Source organism: Epinephelus fuscoguttatus, linkage group LG19, assembly GCF_011397635.1.
Source record: "Epinephelus fuscoguttatus linkage group LG19, E.fuscoguttatus.final_Chr_v1".
In the NCBI taxonomy this organism is placed as follows: domain Eukaryota; kingdom Metazoa; phylum Chordata; class Actinopteri; order Perciformes; family Serranidae; genus Epinephelus; species Epinephelus fuscoguttatus.
The window spans coordinates 24077334-24099849 of record NC_064770.1 but is presented as its reverse complement, the minus strand read 5'-3'; the positions used below and the strand labels follow the sequence as shown (position 1 = coordinate 24099849).

At 39.2% G+C, this 22516-nt stretch overlaps 2 long non-coding RNA genes across 2 annotated transcripts in view; one reads left to right on the top strand and one right to left on the bottom strand.

Annotated features, from left to right (window-relative positions):
- Positions 1–2357: 2357 nt before the first annotated feature.
- Positions 2358–22516, top strand: part of LOC125880103 (uncharacterized) — a 148233-nt gene continuing 128074 nt past the window's right edge. Inside the window, exon 1 of the long non-coding RNA XR_007448012.1 lies at positions 2358–2566. This is a non-coding gene — a long non-coding RNA (uncharacterized LOC125880103). The remainder of the gene's footprint in view (positions 2567–22516) is intronic.
- On the bottom strand, positions 4732–5852 carry LOC125880104 (uncharacterized). Its single transcript, XR_007448013.1, has 2 exons — positions 5724–5852; positions 4732–5600 (listed from the first exon to the last, which is right to left on the bottom strand). It is a non-coding gene; the product is annotated as an uncharacterized LOC125880104 (long non-coding RNA).

Genomic DNA, 22516 nt, shown 5'->3' with positions numbered 1-22516 from the left:
CGGTTCTCCACTGCAGGGCAGGAATGGTGCAGGCATGGGTACCGACATCGTCGCCAATTGTTATGTGTAAAGGTGGTAGCAAGTAGAATAAGCACCGAGGCAGTACTCCTTTTAGCTGGCTTTATTAGCAACCGGGCTAACACACACGCTCTGTGCAGGATCAATGTCAAGTACACACACACTCTTCTTCTACGCGCTCTCTCTCTCTCTCTCTCTCTCTCTCTCTCTCTGTAGCTGTTTACAACAGGCCACACTTAGGCTTACTATGCCACCTAGTGGCGGACACAACAGAGTGGGAAACAAAAAGTGACGCTGATAATGAACGTGCAGATTTACACAATCTTTACACACTGACATACTCTGTTTCACAAACACCAAAGGCCCGTTTCCACCACAGGAACTTCGGGGTAATTTTACAGGGCCGGGGCCGTTGGTGCGTGTCTCCACCGCAGGAACCACCCCCGAAGGACAGAGTTCCGGAACTTTTACAGGGGCTAAATAAGTCCCTTCCTCGGAGTGGGGACTCAGAACGGCCCCGAGAGACTCCTGGCTGGGGCTTGGAGATTACTTGGTGCTGATTGGATATACTCAAGGTGCGATGTGACGTTTTGTAAATAACAACATGTTATAGTAGTTTAGCTAGGCTAACCGTTAGCTGTTAGCGGTGTCTGTAACTCAATAAACGGTCCGTGATTTTTTTTTCCAGCGGATATCTTAGTTACAACATGATTGAGCTAGCAAAGCAGTTTTGTGTTGCTATGTGTGGTATTTATTCAGTTTTGGGAAATCACGATGTCTAGAAAGCATCAGCTGACAGGGACAGATAACAGCTGGTCAAAATGGCTGCGCAACGATTACGTCACATACAGAGCCCAGTAACTTCACAGGAAGTTTCCTCCTACTCCGCTCTCTCAGTGGAGACACGGCTATGGCAAGCCGTTTTAACATTTAATCGCTAGACTGGATATTCATTACTGGTATCTGCAACATAATTTTGCCGAGTCAAAACTCTTATTCAAGATATCCCTAATTAGATTTTGCCTAGTCAAAACTCTAATTACAGATATCTGTAATTCAGTTTTGACTAGTAAGATTCAAACTATTTTTGCCATTCATGTGTATGGGGTTTGTCATTATAGATATCTCCAATGTAGTTGCGGATATCTGCAATTGTTATTGCGGATCTCTGCAACTGAATTGTGGATATCTGTAATTACAGTTTGAAGATATCTACAATTTAATTTTGACTAGTCATAATTCAAGTTCAAGACATCTTTAATTATCATCAATTGAAGATATCTACATGGTCCTTTCTAGTTATCTTAAATTGAGTTTCAGATAGTTAGAATGACGTCGTAGATATCTTGAATTTGAATTATGACTAGTGAAAATGACGTTGTAGATATCCACAACTTAATTATTACTAGTCAGAGTGACCTTGTAGATATCTGTAACTGAATTATGACTAGTGAAAATGACGTTGTAGATATCTACAACGTCATTTTCACTAGTCAGAATGACGTTGTAGATATCTCAAACTGGAATTATAGATAGTCATAATGCAATTGGAGATATCTACAATGACAAACCCCATACACATGAATGGCAAAAATAGTTTGAATCTTACTAGTCAAAACTGAATTACAGGTATCTGTAACTGTAGTTTTGACTAGTCAGAATGACATTGTAGATATCTGTGATTCAGTTTTGACTAGTCAAAATGACGTTACAGATATCTTAAATTAAAATTCATACTAGTCACAATGACATTACTACTAGTCAAAATTATGTTATAGATATCTATAATGGTAATTCCAGATAGTCAAACTTAATGATTAAATGTTAAAACGGCTTGCCATACACGGCGGTTGAGAGGGCCGGGCGAGAGGACGTCCTGTAGTAGTTCCTGCCCCCCAAATAGTACCAGGAACTTCTTCAGTGGAAACGGGCCTCAAGACTATGTGAACAAGCCTATTATAATGTCTAACGTACTGTGGTATAATTTACCAAAGGACAATATATTTGCAACAACTACTTGGACACCAGATAGATAGCATTTGTGGTGTCTGTTACTGTAAGAGCTTGGGTACTGTAATGTAGATTTATGTCAGGAAACTTAGCTTTAGGTAAGAACTTTTCGAGTTTTCAGTTAGAGGATTAAGACAAGAACAATGTTGGAAAATCTGTTGTTTATCTTACAGTCAAAATTAATGTTAATATAAACAACAACAAAGAAGTCAAACTACATGTGGCATTCACAAAATGAAACTTTATTGAGGTGTATTGGACAGTATACCATATCACACACATTTATGCATTTAAAATCAGCGTAGATTAAAACAGAGCAACTGTTGAGTAAATAACAAAAAGCCAAATACGCTAGTTTATGACTATAATCTAGACTAGTTCTCTCTACTTTTTATATATGAATGAAGACATACACAAGTCATTATTTTGCAGTAAGCAACAGTTTTGTCCTTGAAGATGAAAGAAAAACATCAAGATCACTCTTTGAAAAGTCTGTGTCAGATCTAACTCACAGCATGTACTGTAATGAAGGTTCAAGGTTTAAGTGAGACACCCAAAAAAGTAATTAAAATTTCATCACGCTGGTCTCAATCGATCAAAGTGAAACAAATAAAATAAAAACGTGTAAAACAAACAAAAAAAAAAAAAACATACACATATTCAAAACCAAGAAAAAAAAGTTTAATTAAACTCGCACCATAAAAACCACTATAGCCCCGTTTCCACCAAACACTTTCAGTATAGTATCTTTGGAACCAAAGTAACCCTTCAGACATGGTACCTAGACCCTAGAGTGTCAACTGCAAACAGTACTCTTAAATGTTACACAGAGGAAAGTCTGCACCTCATTTCTCGACCACAGAACGGGACTGCACGCTGACATTTTCAGAACAAAATAAAACAGGCTGCAGTGAGAGCTCAGGGGTTTAGTGTTGCTGGAGTCAACAGGAAGGATGCTCCCCCTTTCCCTCCAGCTCTCCTTCCATCCTTCCCACATCAGCTGATTGTCAGACTGGTGTGCTGATTGCAGATGACGTTCAGGTGTGCAGTGAGTGGGACAGTGTGAGAGGACGAGCGGGGAGGGAAACAAGCAAACAGACCAAACCAAAAGACACCAAGCACACGTCACTCAAACAAAGAAATAACACCCCAAACACACACAGACAGGGGTCACAGTGGAGAGGTTGTGACACTGCGAACATTTGACTGTAAGGGAGGATACTGTAATGATTTTTACAACCACATTTCAATCAGTGAGACTTTCAACAGATGTATGTGCAACAGGGTACAATTTAGAATAACAAGAAGAGCACTCACAGGCACCTTGTTAACTGACACATGTATTCGTGTATTACAGTCATCCTCAGTGTATTTTAAATCCAAAAGTCTGGCACACATCTTAAGAGCAATCATTATAAGGACAGAAGCTAAACTGACATGTCTTCCTGTACAATAGAATCTTTGGAAATGAACAGCACCCGGACTGTGTAGACATCTTTTTCTGTATTTTCCAAAATGAGGACCACAAGCAACATTTTTTAATAACAATGTTAATGTCTAAAAGGGCACAAACCTTGAGCTTTAAGGTAGCAAATAATTAATATGTATTACTATAGGACAACACTTGATCTAGTGTTCAAACTGTCTTACTTACTGCTGGTGAAATGGGCTCTGTGTCTGTACGACCAGAAGGTGGTAACATTGGGCCTCCACCCAACCACACCTATTCCAGGTAAATGTGAGAGGTGAAAATCATAGCAGTTTGGTTGAGGCTGATTGCCTCAGTCATTGTGGGAGGGTTACCTCTAACAAAGTTACAAAGGCATGGTGAGACATGTCATAAAACTTGCTGGCACACAGCATCAACAGCAGCTTACTCACCGTGCACACACCCAAACTCACACAGAAAGAATTCAACCGTCTGTCCCAAAGAGGAGCTAACCTCAAGGCATACTAGATCAGCCAAAGAAGTGAAAGATGGTTTGTTAAGAGAAATAGAATCAACAAATTCAAATGATGCCTGCTCTTATTTATGGTGTTTTTGTGTCCCTGTGTTGTTGTTTTTTTTCTTGCATCAGTCAGAGGCACTTTGCTAACATATATTAGCATAACACATACCTGCCATTCCCACTAATCTTAAAAATGAAACACACCTCTGTTGAGCCTGTTTGAACCTGAACAGCAATTAATATTACTGTCACCTGATGTGAATGTTTAAGAAAATCAGACAACACTATAAACAAGCACACTGTTAACCCTGCATACACCTTTTCATAGAGGGATCCTTTATCAGCACTTTGGGAGTGCACTGACTGATGAGAGGGAAACAAAAAGTGACGCTGATAATGACCGTGCAGAATTACACAATCTTTACACACTGACATGCTCTGTTTCACAAACACCAAGACTATGTGAACAAGCCTATCATAATGTCTAACGTACTGTGGTATAATTTACCAAAGGACAATATATTTGCAACAACTACTTGGACACCAGATAGATAGCATTTGTGGTGTCTGTTACTGTCAGAGCTTGGGTACTGTAATGTAGCTTTATGTCAGGAAACTTAGCTTTAGGTAAGAACTTTTAGAGTTTTCAGTTAGAGGATTTAGACAAGAACAATGTTGGAAAATCTGTTTATCTTACAGTCAAAATTAATGTTAATATAAATCAGCATAAACCACAAAGAAGTCAAACTACATGTGGCATTCACAAAACGAAACTTTATTGAGGTGTATTGGACAGTATACCATATCACACACATTTATGCAAAACATGTTTAATTGTGAAAAACAAAAAGTCTCTGCGAGATCATAGTACACTGGTGGGTTAGACATGCACCATAAAAACCACTATAGCCCCGTTTCCACCAAACACTTTCCGTATAGTATCTTTGGAACCAAAGTATCCCTTCAGACATGGTACCTAGACCCTAGAGTTTCAACTGCAAACAGTACTCTTTCATGTTACTGCAACTCACTGCTCCATCCAGTGCTCACTGTATTTCCGGTGACACAGAGGAAAGTCTGCACCTCATTTCTCAATCACGGAACAGGATTGCACGCAGAGTGACCGTCCTCTATTGACCAATCAACAGACTGCAGTGTTCACAGCTCCACCTTTTAGTACCAGATCTGTGTGCTAGGTACCCCAACAGAGGGGGGACCAAAAATGGGGACGGTACAGAACAGTTCCATTGGTACCATCCACAACTTTTCACAGTGGAAACTGAAAAACAACGTAACAAACTGAACTGTACCATACTGCTCAGTGGAAACAGGGCGTATGTCTCTGGTTTGAATCCAGCTCCCTCCACCCTTCTCCCCACATTTTCTGTCTGCCTCTGACCTATAATCACTTGAAAGCAAAAATGTCTAAAATTTCTCTGCATGTAATACACAACAACAAGCAAAATCAAAGTACATTAAAACTCAAAAAGAACAGGGATACGATAACTTGACAAAAATGGTTGAGATCAAATCCAGAGGTATCATGTCTCTGAGGGATCCATGTGCCCACAGGGACCTTCAGTGGGTGATCAGGCATCTGCTGATTCTCTCCACTGAGCAAACCTGAAACGTCCACCAGAGAAACAAACAGTGAAGTTGTGACATTGAACAGTAATGAATTACAGCAGGGCTGTCATATCATCTTTCCCATCATCGACTTTGATCATCAGTTTCGCTAAAACTTACCTATGCACACGTCATGAATGGGTTGCTGGGACGGGTGGATCAGCACTAGTATAATTAAAAGCATTGTTAGCATTATTCAGAACAGTTCATAGTCAAAGAATTATGTGGACGTTTGAACAACAGTTTTACCTCATCGGTGGTGGTGCTTTTTTCAGCTTTTTCTTCAGTTCATCACTGTAGTTCTTCACCATCTGGAGCTCATCTGAAACATCTACAAAAATAAAAAACAACATATTCTTCACCAGTGCACTATCAATTATTAAATGATTGGAAATGTGGTGACTTATTCATTTCAATTAAATATTTTCAATTTAAATGTTCCATTTCAGCTTGTTCTCACTCCCAACTCGTCAAATGCCACCACTTTGCTGCAGATACAGGCATACCTTACCTTTCGCTAAGGTATGATACGCACTGGGCAGCAGCTATTTCTGATGCTGCTGGCAACTGCCGCAGTATAAAGAGCCAAAAAGTCCCTATAGGGCAGGTGGGAGGGTGGATGGGACAAACAAACACTGGACACACACCTGGTAGTTCGCAGTTGCTGGTATACATGGCATGCAACAGAAGTAACACATGTCACATGATGTATTTCACGTGATACATGAGGAAGAACTGTACTTATTCTAGGCCAAACCATGATGTTTTTTATAAACCTAACTACATGCTTTTGTTGTCTAACCTTAAGGAAATAAACCAAAAACGAGGTGTTTAACTATTAAGTTTATTCTGAAAAAGGCTGTACACGTTATGAGGAGAGGCGAGCTGTACATTTTCCTGAGAAAATGGAAATGTATTTAAAAAAGACATAATGTATGTCCAAGTGTCAAATGAGACACTCTCCGTGAATGTCCAATTTTTGACATTTAGATCCACTGACAAAACAGCGGTATTTGACAAGTTGGGATGAGAGCGCATTGTCCATTTACCTGGGATTGAGTCACCATCTGTATTGAGTGACAGCTCGATTGATTCCTGCATTGTGTTCTCCAGTTTATCCAGGATCAGCTCCTAAATTAAGAAATTCTTCATCACTCTTCACTCACACAGCCAAATATTATGTTCAAGATGAACTAAATCTAACATGAATGAGCTGTTTAGATGTGTGTTGAGAGGGCAGCTCAGACTGGACATATTGGCTAATGGGGGGTTTAAGCTCAAAGGGCTAAAGCCTTATTGTTTCTGTATCATATTATTATTATCATTATTTTTATTATTATTTTTCTTTTGATTTTTTTGCAAATTCCTGTGAGATGGTGCATCGTAGACCAAGCAAATTTTCTCCAATGATTGGATGTTGTGTGCAGTTGCTGCCTAAGAAATATAACTCCAAGCAGCCTGATGGGGCCACTATAATGCGATTCACAAGTCCAGCTTAGTGTGTCCTACAAAAAGCCTTAAAACCTATCAGGGTCAGCTGGTAAGGTTTTTAGTCATTTTTAATTTTTTGAAAAACACATTTTTTGACATCTTCTTGTAGAACCTTATAGGGGGCATGGCTCAGCACAAAAATAGACCTAACCAGGAACCGTTGAGCCAGTCAACACAACACTTGCAGGAAATGCCTAAAGAGGTGCCAGCAACGTACCCTGAACATTTCATGTAAATCAACCACCAGGGGGCACACAAATGCAAGAAAAAATGGGCGTGGCATAACATGAATCAGGCTGTAAATCAAAATGGCTTTTATTCCAATTATTACAAAACTTGCAGGATATGTTTAATTATTGTAATTGCAAGTGTGTAAAATTGACATTTGACATCTCCTCCTAAACCATGGGTCTGATTTGTACCAAATTTTCTGTGGATCATCATCAGACCAAGTTCATCAAGAGTTATCAAAATCTTCTGATATCTGATTGTTTGGAAGATACTGACTAATGAACTTCAAAAGGGACGTAGCTCAGTACATATGTAAATAGACCTAATCTCAACAACACTTGGGCTGATCATCATAAAACTTGTAGAATATGTCAACCTAAGTACCTGAAACATACCCTGAAAGTTCTATTCAAAATGACCACCAGGAGGCACCACAAATGCAAATACAAATGCAGCTATATTAATTACATAATCTTTTGTATGTTTCAGTTGAATGTTGAATGTCCCTGCAGTCTTTTAGTAGCAAAAGCAGCTTTCAGACTTTTAACTTGAATATTGAACAAGCCTTCATGTAAAAGATGACAACTGAGGACAAAGATAAAGATGTGCAGCACATGTTTGATTAATTATATGAGGTATTTAAAAATGTGACAAACCATCAAGTGTTCCAGCTGCTCCAACATAACATTTTTCGCCCTCTGAAACATGATGTCCTTTGAATCTCGTACATGGTTCTCAATAGTTCTCTTCATGTTTTTCAGCGAGCCTCCTCCTCTAATTTCTGCTGCTTCTAAAATAAAACAATTAAATTACATCAATTACATTTTTCAGCACAATCACATTAAATGTAGGTATGTAGTAATATTGTGTCAGGTTGTATATGTCACGGTCTACTGTCTTACTTTCATAGCATTCTTGCATGTTGTCCTCGATTGTCTCCATCAGACTGTTGTAGATCATTTTCTTTTGCTCCCGGATGATTTTGTTGAGTTTTGTCTTCATTTTTTCTTCCTTAGAGAGACCACAAATTATAAAGATTCTGTATTCTTTATTCAGGATCCCTGTTAGTTGTCACCACAGTAACAACTCTCCCAGGGGTCCACACACAATACAAAAACAAGACAAGTCATTGAATGATCACATCATTATGTAGGTCAGGAGACATTATACAGGATGGTGACTATTAAACAGCATTATTGCACGTGTGCCTTTCATTTCATTTCATTTGTTAATACAGGAACATAATTAAAAGTAACATTGTGTTACAATTAAAACTGACATTTCATCACCCCGACCTGTACAAACAGCATAATGATGGAATAATGAATAAGACGGTACCATCGTCAACTTTTACCTCTGTCTTGAGAAATATCAGTTGCAGTTCGACATCTTTGTACTCTGGCCTCTCTCTCATCAGCCTCTCTGTTTCAAGTGAAAACGAGTTGATGATCCCGTTGAATGGTCCACATTTTGCTTCATTTCTGAAACATGTTAACAGTTTGAAATGTTTCAAACAGGAAGTGTTGACAAGTTTGTGTTTTGATAATATAATTAGTATTAATGCATTATATTACATAATCTGTACAACTGTATGATGCAGAATTTCGGAGTCTCCATAGCTTGTAAAGAATAGCCAACACAGGGTTTTATGTCTTCATGAGGTCATTTCTTACGGGAAGGTCTTCTTGAATTCCTCATCAGTGCTGTCAGTCAGGCATGAAGTTAGCGTCATATTGAGGTTTATTAGTTTTCTGTTCTTTGGTTTGTGAGTGCCGCCATTCTGAACTACACACTTAAGTATCTTGTGAAAAGCGCCACCCTTTGTTCTCTGAAAAAATAAATAAATAAATAAAAAAGAAACATATTAAAGATATAAATTCACATGTGATGCAAAATCAGTTTTGATGTGATTATGATTCAAATACGTACAGGATATAAGACCGACTTCAAGAGTCTTTCCCAGGAACTTTTGGATTTTTCAACCCCCTCAGTGAGGCATCTTTCAAAGGTGTGAAAAGTCTTCTGCATGGTCTGTCTGACTTTTCGATGTTCCTGCTCCATCTTTTCTTTCAGCTCTCTGCACACATCTGTGTTTCTGTCAGCCTGAAATCAGATACAACACATTCAGTATTTAAAGCAGTGAAACTATACTGCTACCTGATTTGTTTTTTTTTCCCCTCATCAAATAAGTGTTCCCAGCACGTGGACAGACTTCACAGCTAACAACAAGCTTAAAACATGTATGGTAATAAAACACAACACTCACCAGCAAAATTCAGTGCCCAGCTGATCAAGGGCCCATTCCACTGAAACAAGTTTACCAAATAAGCCAGGCTGGTTTCGGTTAGTCTGACTCATTTTCAGTTTATTCAGTTCCATAAATCAAATTCAACATAGTTCAAGCTTAGTTACTATGACAACTTATGCAAGGAAAATAACCTGGACCAGGGCCTGCTAACTGTCAGGCTAAGCCTGAGCTGTTGATTAATAACCACAGTTCCTGTAACACTGACCCGACTGGAAAACAATGACTGGTGATTGGTGTAGTTTATCTAACAAACACATTTTTAATATAATTAATCATTTTAAATATGAAGGCCTAATGAAATATAAATATATATCTGATAATTATATTAATGAAGTGATAAATGAATGAAGTAATGAAAAATAAAAACATTCCAATTTTGGTAGGTGGACTCCCAGTGAGAGTTGTAGTGTCATTGAGCTGTAATGTCCTGACCAAAGAATGCCCAGTGATTCATTGTAACGAACGTGAAACCCAAGAACGCAATGTAGAATGACTTTACCATTGACTTTCTCACAGGCTTACATTTTATTTTATTTAACCACTACCAGTCAAAAAATGTAAGCATATAGAAAATCAACTTAAATAAATAAATCAAACAAATGATACTAACAGATTATAAATAGAATATATGATTGGTTGCCTGACAGGGAGCGACAGTACCACGGCACCAGCGCCTTTCTGAAATGTTCAGAGATGTTTTAAGTAGAGGCGCTTGGATTGGCCGCACAAAAAAAATCAGAGAGCTCTGCAGAAGATGCTGCAGCACCTTCACGTTCTCTCCTCATTGGGAACAACTGAATAGAGACGCTGCCACTCAGAAAAAAACACTGTATGGACACTCAGCCTGACTTGATCTTACCCCTGCTCTACTTCTGGCCCCTTGAATCAGAGAGAGGATCCCATGAGCTCCAGACACATAGTTTAATGTCTCTGAGTGACAGTCATTGAGCTCTTGCAGGAATTCCTGAAGTTTGGGTATTTCTGTGAAAAAATCAGATTACATCTTACATACTTAAACTACATACTTAAATTCAAATGTCAATATTCAATTAGTTATTTTTGTTTTAGTTAAAGTGGTGAAAGTAAAAAACAAAACGTGTTGGAGCTGTTGTACATTTTCTATTTCTGTTATTAAAAGACTGATACATATGATATTTGTGAGTGCTGACATTTGGATTTATATATTTTCTGTTATCCACAGAGTGCTCATATATGAGACATCACCTACCAGTTTCCTCTGGCGTCAGACGTTTTTGCTTCAGAAACTCTTTGGAGCTCACTGTGAAGACTTTGAAACTTTCATCTCTGAAATGTTTCTGAAAAAAAGGGTTTGATTTCACATCAGGCTTGCAGTTGTAGAAAATTGTTGTGTTTCATTTTCTGTTAGTCTATTCAACTCACCTTAACCTCCTTGAGTTTTCTGAACTCTTTGTTCACTGTGTCCTTGGCTTTCTTGTTGTCTTGAAGTATGCGAGCACGAACAGCACCTGCTGAACTGTAAGAAAATACTTTTATGAAGTGACACCTCATACAGTATTTGGAGAAATTAAACCTGAAATTCCAACTTGCACAGTGGTCTTCACTCATCTCAGGATAAAACACTTTTGTTACCAATAAGTTTTTTTAGTCATCATTTTAGGGGGAAAAAAACAAAGTTTAAAATACATCATCGTGTTGCAATACAATGCTCTACTGGGAAATCTTTGGTCCTGGCATTCATGTGGGTGCCACTTGACATGTTCCACCCACCCAAACACTGTTCCACACCAAGGAAACCCCTCATGGCAACAGCACTCCCTGATGGCAGTGGCCCCCCAGCAGGACAATGCACCATGCCACACCACAAAAACTGCTCAGGAATGGCCTAACAAACATGACGAAGAGCTCAAGGCATCAACCTGGCCTCCATATGTGTGTGGATCTTTTGCTTTATGTTGGGGTAGTGAAAAAAGTGGTGAGTAATGTGTATTTGAACTGGTATTGTATTGGAGATTCTAAATTATAACCTGTCTGGAGCATGATATTTTGTGCTACATTCACCTTCAGAGCAGGGTTAGCACAGCAGTTTAACTGTTTGTCTCATTGGTGGCAGAGGCTGACAATATCATCACATAGTGGCATACACTTTAATCTTTAAGTGTTTGCCCTTACAACATCCCAAGAACATTCTAATGGTGATGCTATGCAACTATTTTTTTTTCTAAGGCATCTGTAGATTAAATATTAGGAGCAACCTTGGGCTGAGGTTTTTTTTTGGTTTGTTTGTTTGTTTTTTTGCAACCAGGCACAGAAGCAAACTGTATGGACTGTTACATGTTACTGTATGTATTGTATTGTATTGTAGTGTACAGATAAATGTGGTTTAATCATTGTGGCATGCGTGCTGTTGACTGTTTGAGATGTCCTGATAAGATTTTAACACACAGCTAATGAGATAACATTTACTGAAGCCAAGATATTAACAGACGCTTTCTATTAAAAAAGTAAAAAAAATACATTACATAAAGGTATAACCCTGTGGGAGGCTGCCACTGCTTAGAAAGTATTAGAAATACCTGAGTATGACACAGGTTCACATCGTTGTCTTCTAGTTGGTGATTGCCAATTGCTGGACTCACCCTGAAGATTCAACTTTCTCTTTCCTTATTAGATTAAAAAAAAAGGGAAGAAATTTGTTGCATGTACCTCTCACAAAATTGAAACATGGTCTAAACATACTAAACAAAAATAAAAGTGTTGCGTTTAAATGTTTGTTTAGTAGAGTTGCCTAGTCAAAGCAAGATATTACTGCCTTAAAAACACATGTGAACACTACATGTAATCATTAAGATACTGTGTATCTCACCTTTTTCCATTGAAGCACTGGTGGATGGACGAACCTGAGGTTGAATGTGTAAATTTTCCTTTAAAACAGTGTTTGGAGGTCATTGTTAGGTTCATGAAATGTACCTTAATTCACAAATATGTGGGATATTACCACAGACCGAACTGTATTCTTATGTTGCTTTGCTACGAGCTGGTCTGACTAGCTAGAATCTGGCGGGTGCATTTCTGGTGGTTGACCAGCCAGCCTGGTTAAGTAGCCTTCTAGCCAGCAGTGTTGCCAGGTTGGTTCGAACAGTCAATATTAGCCGAAAATTAGCCAAGTATTGAGAAAAAATAAAAATGTCTGTACTATGACGAACCAGGCCAAACTTTTGTCAACCCAGCAAATTCATTTATTCCATCCTAAAGCTGCCCAGTTGGGTGGAAAATCACCCGATCTGGCAACATTTACTGGAAAAATTGTCCACCCCAGATGCAGCCGTTTTTGACGTATCAATGATACGACCACCAGGAAATCCTATCATCAGTGGTGTAGTGGAGGGTATACTCAGGTATATGGGGTATACCCACTTCTTTTTCTATCCAGTTACATTATACCCATCTATCAGCTAAAAAGCCATTGTAATATAGGATAGTATGCCAACTTCCTCACAGGTAACCTACCTATGTACCTAGCAGTACACCCACCTCATCACCTACCACTACACCACTGCCTAACATATTACAAATATTGGCATCAGGCAAACGCCTTCACACAGAGACAGAGAATATAGGCAGTGCTTTTTGTAATAATGTATGCTTTGTGTGAGAGCATCGACTGTAATTTATACACACTCAACACAACAATAACAAAAATAGTTTTCCTATAAAAATATGTATTTTCACACTTGGAACTGCAGGAGGGGCAACGCCCCAGTGCCCTTAATGGACAACACACCACTGCTCAAAGGCAGAGTAATGAAGAATAGAGGCACGTTCCCTGTTTACATGCCTCTGTAATTCAAAGTCATACTTTGGCTACCTGAGGAGAAACAGTATCTTTTTTAGACTCCGTACACCAGTTTACATCAGTGAATTGTAGGGAATAAAGTTTCTTTTTAATTATTTTAATCATCTTTTCCCCTCAATTTATTAAACACACACATTCAAACAGACACCTGAAGAACATGACATTGATATGACATGATATGTCTGTATTAGTAGATACCAACATTGTATAATATTTGTGCCTAACACAGAAGCACGGAAAGACATTTCAGTATTACCTCGAAATGTTTCTATCCACTCACTGAGATCCCATTCAGTTAATTTGTTCCGAACAAAATCATCCATGACCAAAAACAGCAACTGTAAGGTAAAGAGAAATAAACAGAAAAATATGTTTTGATCAACCATTACTGCTTGGCATTTTGGAAACAGTTACAATCAATTATAGTTCATTAAAGGAAAAGAAGGGGTTATGAGACTGATAATGGCGTTCTGACAAAAGTGTCCTCAGCAAATATTTGGTGGAAAGTTACATCACAAATAACTGACCATCTGTCGTTTCTTTCTACTAGAGTCTGCTCTGCTTTTCTCTTAATGTTAATGTTAATATATGAAAAGAAATCTAACCTTCACTGTATGTGAAATATAGAGTGTAGTTATAAGGACGAATGTCTTTTTAATAACTTAAAGTCATGTGACAACAACAACAACAAATATATTTAACTAGTCACTTCCTGTCTTGTGCTAGAAGCACTAACACCAAGGAAAAATGACCAAATCAGAGCAGTTTAATTTCCACTGTTAAAAGTAGTTGCAGACAATGACAGGTTGTCTGAAAGCTGCATATGGCTCAACTTCATTTTTTGAGATACAAATACTGCATATAAATATTTGTGTTAAGATATTTTTTATCACAATAAAACCCATTTGAATCTTTGCATCAGATACACTGACAGATCTGGTGGCTTACATGCTCCTGTCATCACTTTGAATAGAAGCCTCATTAAACTGCAGCAGTATCCCACCACGTTAAATATTAAATCTATAGTGAATGAATGTCTGGGCTATGGAAACAAAATAGTGACAAAACAGCACACTAGGCTACTACATAGTATTTTACAGTTAAACTTAGTCTCTCAGTAATATATTTAGCTGTGAATGTAATGCATTGAGGTTAGCGTACTTACATCTGGACTGTTCCTCTTTAATGCACATACATGACTCCTCTGATACTTGATCTAACATGGGCACTTTGTTTGTGTAGTCAACACCCCTCATCATCATACTCCTCTCTGCCAACAGAACAGCTTCAGCAAGATAAAGTCAAATGTGGAGATGCGTTGCAGAAACTTGTCATGAACTCAATAACACGACATAAAAATCCTTCTTCAGTAAAAGCATAAAAGTGTTATCAGTGAAATCCAGCGTTTCAGGCCATTGACTGACATTAATACAGCCTATTGTTAATACTGATGCATGAAAAATGTGAGCAGGATTTTACTGCTGTAGCTGTGTAACATTGAGCTGCTGTAGTTTACAGTTGTGATTCCCAGCCTTTTTCCTTAAGGGACCTTTTTTCTAGAAGTGACATATTTTATGGATCTTTCATAATAGATTCAGTGCATAACAACAACAGTACAGAATAACTGATAAACTCTGCAATTAATCTAAATAATGAATGTGATAAATGTAGGAAGAAAACAGATTATTTCCTTTGAACATTACATCAGAGATAAGATTTCCTGGTGGTTTTAGGAACTGTTTATGTATTTTTACAAATTCAGTGTTTTCTTCTTCCTGACACTTGGCCAATGCTCTATTAACTCCTTGGTTTTCGTATTTAGCAGAGTTTAGGCTCTGTGAACTGGTATATAGCTTGCATTCAGGTCTTCAGGAGCCCTCATCTTGTGAAATTTCTTTAAAGTTTTTGTTCAAAACATTCCTGTTCAGAACAGGCCGATTGTTTGGCCTGTGGCAGTGCTGCTTCCAGCTTTCTCAGCCGCTCATCCAAACAACTTCACACTTAACACTGCACTCCTTTGGGTCCCGAGCAATACACCTGGGGCCCCACACAGCCTATAGATTTATGACGATGTTTAAATATGAAAAATATTGAACTATGTGCTATTCTAACGCATTGTACCTCCAAATATCTTAAAGGCTCCAAAGCACTTCTTAAGAATGCAACTTCACCAAACTGGTTTAGTCAGGCAGCTGCTGTCACTTCTTCCTGGTACTGCAAACTGGCACTGACTCTTTTAGTGGTACAGCCTCCCTCCAACTCTGGTTATAAGTTCTTATGGCAAATAGATACACGCACTGCACACAGTCAGCACCACAGAGTCGTCTTGTCATTGTTGCTGCACTGGTGACTCCTACTGGCTGTTTGGGGTGCCTACACTGTGGGGGTGGAAATATGACACCCTGAGAGGATATTGCTGGGAACATATATACACAGATCAGCTGAAACATTAAAACCACTGATAGGTGAAATAACTTTGATCATCTTGTTACAGTGTTCTGCTGGGAAACCTTCACTTTAGCATTCATGTGGATGCCACCCGACATGCTCCACTCACCCAAATATTGTTACACACCAAGTACACTCCCTCGTGGCAGCAGCATCTCTGATGGCAGTGGCCCCCCAGCAGAACAATGCACCATGCCACACAGTAAAAACTGCTCAGGAATACCCAGAAGAACATGACAAAGAGCTCAAGGCGTCAACCTGGCCTCCAAATTCCCCAGATCCCAATCTGATCCAGCATCTGTTGGATGTGCTGGTATCCCACCTCACAACCCCCACGACTCAAGGGGTCTGCTGCCAACTCCCCAGTGCTAAGGACCACAGGACACCCCCCAGAGGTCTTGTGTCCATGCCCCAACAGGTCAGAGCCAAGTCAGAGTCAAAGAGGCCCCACCTGGGATTGGGGGTACCTCTCACCTGCATGTCCCATGAATGCTCAATCAGATTGGGTTCTGGGGAATTTGAAGGTGAGATGGAGCCATTTACTTAATATACTTCTTAAATGAACTTTAATAAAGCACAACAGAAGAAGAAGAATCTGGTGTAAAAAATCTTTTAGTCTGACTGTGACATGAGAATGTGCTCACATACACTCACAGTTCTTCATATATTGAGCTGGACAGAATGAACCTTTTGTTTGAGTATTGTCATGTGGATTTTATTATGTAATATATAATATACAGTCTATTGTACTGCTAATGCACGTCTCCAGTAGGTATTTTACCGTGGTCTCTGTCTGACACTGCTGCTAAGACTGTGTTTTAATATTTAAAATTATTTGTACTGTACTTGTCCTGTGCTTTTCTTGCTGTGAACACTAGAGGGCAGTAGAAGTCAATGTTTTGCTGAACTGCTGTTTCAATGTGTCTTCACAGTATGTGTATAACATTTTAACGAAGATTCAGTGATTAAAGATATATGCTAATGTTCTGAAAGTGTCATGTTTCACTGTAGGATAACTGAAATCTATTTTTCCATCTTTGACTGATGTAAAACAGGCAGTTTTAAAAATGACACCAACTGAGTCAGTGCCTGTGATTTATCAAAACAACAGGTATGAAGTGAGTAGATGAGAAGATGTCTTAATGCCAGGACCTGAAAGCTCAGTATTACAAGTTATATATCTGCGGTTGTCCAGCATGCAACAGTTGTATTTATACACATAAATCTGACTTAATGTTTGTAATGATCAGATAATATAATGTTAGAACAAGGTAATAGCTATGTTATTTATTGTGTCATGCACATACAGGTTTGCAGTCCATATGGACATTACAAGCCATAAACAGGCCCCAGAAATCATCTCATGTTCTCCACCCTGAGTATGAGCTCCTTCCCCTCAGCAGGCACCACTGCTTCAAACAATCCTTCATCCTCCTCTCCTGTGAAGCCCTTAACACCACCCAGACTGAACTATGTGTATGGTGTAGCTGTCCTTCTTGTCACTGATCACATTATAGTACCATGTGTGCACTTTTACTGATGTAGACGGGCATGTGCACGTGATGGATAAATGTTTTAGCTGTTTGTTTTGCTGTGATTTTGTACTGCAGACACTGTGATGTCCAATAAGACAAACTTCCCACTGGTACACTAAAGTCTATCCCAGTGGTTCCCAACTGGTCCAGCCACAGGATCCAGCTTTCTCCTTAGTCACTAGTTCAAGGTCTACACAGTTTAACACAAACAGCGTCATCCTTGTGTTTGGCCATGTCCATGAACATATATACCTTTTATATCTATGATGTCATCAAGCTTGTTTGTTGTCTCTGCCAAGTTGCTGTCTGTTAGTCACTCACTCTAAAGCAGGCACTTCAAAATAAAAGCTCTGTGTCAAAAATTCACTGTGCTTAAAAAATAAAGTATGTTTTTTAAAAACTTGACCGGACTTGTGGTCCATTCAGAATGGACCCGCGACCCATTTTTGGACTGCCACCCACTAGTTGGGAACCAGTGGTCTATCCTATCCTATCCTATCCCATATCCAATTTCAATGCTGTAACTACTGAAACAAAATCTGTCAAATGTTCGATTACTTAAAAGTTTTTTTCATAACATCCAACTGGAAGAACTCATCAGAAATTAGGGACATTTTACAATAAAAGTGTAGCCTCTAAATTATATAATGAATGAATTAAAATTATCTTCAGCCCCACCTAAATCACACAAAGTCTTGACAGTAATTGTCCACACAGGGGTCTTTTATTCAGCAGGTCCCCTCAGCTCTTTGGCCCTTTACACTGCAGCCCATTGTTTTAATTTTCAGGTGACCATTGAGGAGTATTGTATTTGCATTTACTTATATTTCCCTTAGGAGTTTTTGGAGACCCAAACAGAGCTAAAAAAAAGGACTGAATACTAGAGCAGTATAAAGTTCATCACTGCAGGTTAAGTATGGTGATGTTTAGCCTTGCTTAGCCTAAAGACTAGAGCTCAAGGTGTTTCTAGAATTTTGCTCATCACCTTTTAAGGTAGAAACAGGCAAATTATTAGAGGCACCTTTTAGCATGCTGCAATACGGTTCATCAAAGCCACAGAATAAAGTCGCAAATCTAAACATCAAATCAAACCTACACCTTTCTGTAAGTGTTAATAAATAGTAGGATTTATCTCCAAGCTACTGTGTTGGATGTAGCTAACGGTACCAAATGTACGGTCAACTCTGGGTGACTCTGCAAATGAACGTCCCTGTTCACCTGCGTCCACTGCCAAACCCAGCTGACCAGACCTTTCCATGACCCTGCTCAGCGGTGACAGCTGCACCCAGTCTCTCTGGAACAACACACAATCCCAGAACTGGCCAAACAACGACTCCTTCAAGACGGTCAGGCAGTCAGACCAAGTCTTGAGCAGGACCTGACTCAGCCCCAGCCACCCAGGTGTGCCTTGCTCACCCCAGCACAACAACTCTACTATTTACCCCTTGTTTACCTCACTTTACCTCATTTCCCCTCGTTTCCCTGGTCTATATTTGTAGTCAAACTGAGCAGTAGGGGGATTTTCCTGCTGAGAGATAAATGCTGCAGATCAAGAAAAACAGATCAGTGGTCACCTCGACTCTGTGGATGTGAGAATTAGTAGACAACAAAAACTAACATCTCACTAAAGAGTAGAAGGAGAGAGAGCAACATAGATGATAGGTGCAAATAAACATACAGGTTGGAACACCTGTGAACTTGAACCAAAAATAGGCAATGGTCAACCTGCAGGACACCTGTATTTACTCGTCCCTGAGTACAGTGGGTGTGCATGTAATTTGTGGTATGTACAGCCACATCCTCTGCCCAGAAAAGGCCCAATAGAGGTTTTGTCAAACGCAACTAAACCTGGCTTTAATGTTGATTCTTATCAAGATGAAACCTTTTATTATTTTCATACTCCACCCCTCGACTTGCACTGGGAACCACCAAACCATCACGAATGCCACTGCGTTTATCATCACCTAAGTATACTAATCAAAGTCTCACAAACACTACTTACAAAGACATGAACGCACACACTCATAAACTATGAATTACAGTATTGTTCATGTTGCCCTTGAAATGTCCTCAGCACTGCTTTAATATCTAGAAAAAAGCACCAGCAACATTATCCTCTGTAAATCCTCATCTAAAAACCCCTGAATAAATGACAAAGCATAAAAATAAAAATGTTGAAAACCTACTTACTCTTATCAGATATTGTTTAACTACATAAGTATATATTTATAAAACAGCAGTCAGCATGCCCTTAGTTTAGAGAAGCAGGCTAGAGTACTGCCATGCAATTTGCTTCTGTGGATGGGGTCAGCAATAAAACATATTGTAGCCACCTAAAAAAGTGCCACCTAAAACAATCAATATCGATTTAAGTGTACACTATACTGAGAGTATTTACATAGCTTTACCTTTCCGTCAGACAGCTATTTCCAATGAGGAACTGAAGCTGTTCAAAATCAGACTCCATCGAGACAAACTGTGATTTAACATCACCGAACACAGGAGCTGCTGGTCTACTTCTCACACAGCTTTTTTGTGTTATTGTATGACTTTGGCATTCCAAGTGGTTAGTTCGGATTTATTAAAGTCACACAATAACACTAACTAAATGATCGAGGCAGCGGCATTGCTTAGCTTCCATTCTGGCACTCCTGCTGCTTCTCCAAAATGGGAGCACGCTGATGTACTATGGATCTACTGTGGGTAATACACTGACTCACTTGGAACAAACTGCAGCAGGAATTAAAGGTAGCGAGCTGTTTCTCCATTGCTTCCAGTCTTTGTAATAAGCTTAGCTAAGCTAACTGGCTGCTGGTTGTAGTCTTACATTTAATGGACAGATATGAAAGTTGTGACGATCTTCAACATTTTATCCACCAGAGTGAAAAAATAATATTTTCCAAGACTAACACATCTGAACAACTGTAAGATGGAATACCATGACAGGTTGCGCAGAGGATGAATCCTAATGACTTGGTAATCACCTGGCTTTTCCTCTAGCATCAACATCAGGTTGATATTTGTGGTTATACCGTAGAAGCAGAGTGCAGGTTTCTGGTTTTAAAATATCTGAATAACTATTAGATGGATTGCCATGACAGTTGGTACACACACCATGCCAAACTGTAATAACTTTTGTCATTCCCTTTCTTTATCTCTAGCACTATAACCAGGTCAGTACATTCAACAATTTATTTACATTTTTTTTGTTTTTCTTTTGGCTAAATATTATAGACTATAAAAATACTGGCCATAGCCACCATGACATCACCCACCCCGAGTTTGGCATTTTAGACATCGCCATCTTGGATTTCTGGAGCCAGACATGCAAATTTTTGGATAAGAAGGTGGAGCTGTGGAGGAGCGAGGGATGGATCGCTGCACCTGGCTTTGCAGTGCTATCACCGCTAACAAAGTTAGCTTCAATAATTCAAGGTAAACTTGAAGTCATTTTAGTGACGTTAGCTAATTGCATAAATGCCCACATTTGGCAAATATTACATATCCTCACTTGTTGTCTTCATTTGGACACTTTGTTGTGCCATCTAGTGGTAGTAAGAGCACAATACACTAATCCAAGTAAAAATAAGATGGCAGCCATCTCTGCCAAGTCAGTCTGCGGCTGATCCTGCCATAAAAAACGACAAGGTCAAAAACCTGATCACATTTTATAGTTGAAACTTGTTTAATAATGTTTGTAGGTTGATGTGGCAACAAATTTGACCAATGTTAGCAACAGTAACAAGATAAGACACTGTTAATTAGGAAGGACTGGTTTGAGGACATTGGGACTTAATTATGGTTGACAATGTTTCCTTTTTTTTATACTTATCAGGTCCTACTGATCCCAAATAGCTAGGAGAAATTTAAAAAAGCATACCAAACAAAAGTTCAGGTCTCAGGATCACATAAGAGGTGTAATGTTAACCTTGTAATGTTATTGTAGCATTAGCTGAAGTTAACGTTACTGTGTGTGAGTTAATGTTAAAGTGGGTGGTGTGTAATTAGCATAACTGCCAAAATGTGGTGATTAACCAAAACATGGCAAGGAGGTCAAGTTGAGTGCCTTAATTTACATTTAATTACATTTAAATGGGATTGTTATAGAAAAAAATTCACCTCCCCATACATTTGTCATGAATGATGAAATAAGCCATAGAGATCAAACCCATTTTTTGTCCCAGGCTGTAAACATGTTTATTTTAGCTGTACAGTTGGGCATTCTAACATGGGAGTCTATGGGGATTCGCTCTGTTTTGGAGCCAGCCTCAAGTGGCCAGTCAGTGAATTGCAGTTTTTGGCACTTCCGCATTGGCTTCACTCATCAGCACTGGAGGTTGCCACTTGCTAAATATGCTCAAAACCAGTGACATTCCCATATCAGCCCCAGCTGTAGACAGCTGCTGAAAAGCAATACTGTAACCGCAAGTTACGCATAATTAAGGGTGGGTTGCTTTGAGTGACAGGCTGTCTGCCGATAGTGTCCTAGGCTTCTCAGTCACATCCACCCCTCGCTCCTCCACAGCTCCAGCCTCTCACTCAAATATGGTCACTTCTGGCCCAAAAAAAACAAGATGGTGACAACTGAAATGCTGAACCTGAGGCTTCAGAAGGGGAGTCCACGGGTTATATGGTCTATGGTTATACAATGATCATGAACAAGGTAAATAAACTTGTCATCAGCATGTTAGCGCTGTCATTCTGTAGCATTTAGCTAAATAGCCCTTACTGTCTTTCGTATTCTTCTGCTTTGTGACCACTCTCTACCACCTTTGTCAGTAAGATCTCCACAGTCCGTGTGTGTGTGTGTGTGTGTGTGTGTGTGTGTACAGGCCCATGGATTTTGTCAGTATTCTAGCAGTGGGTAAACACGGCCTCCAGCCAAGAAAAGCTGTGGTGGTAGTGATGTTGTGCATGGTAATTGGAGGGAAGACAGGCCTCTGCCCAATGTAAAGCAGCTGGATTAATTTAGTGTGTATAAATCCAAACGAGCCAAGTGGACTGGCATCGTCTCAGAGGACCTGGGATCTCTCCTAACGAAACAGTGTAGAGGATGCCAGTGTGT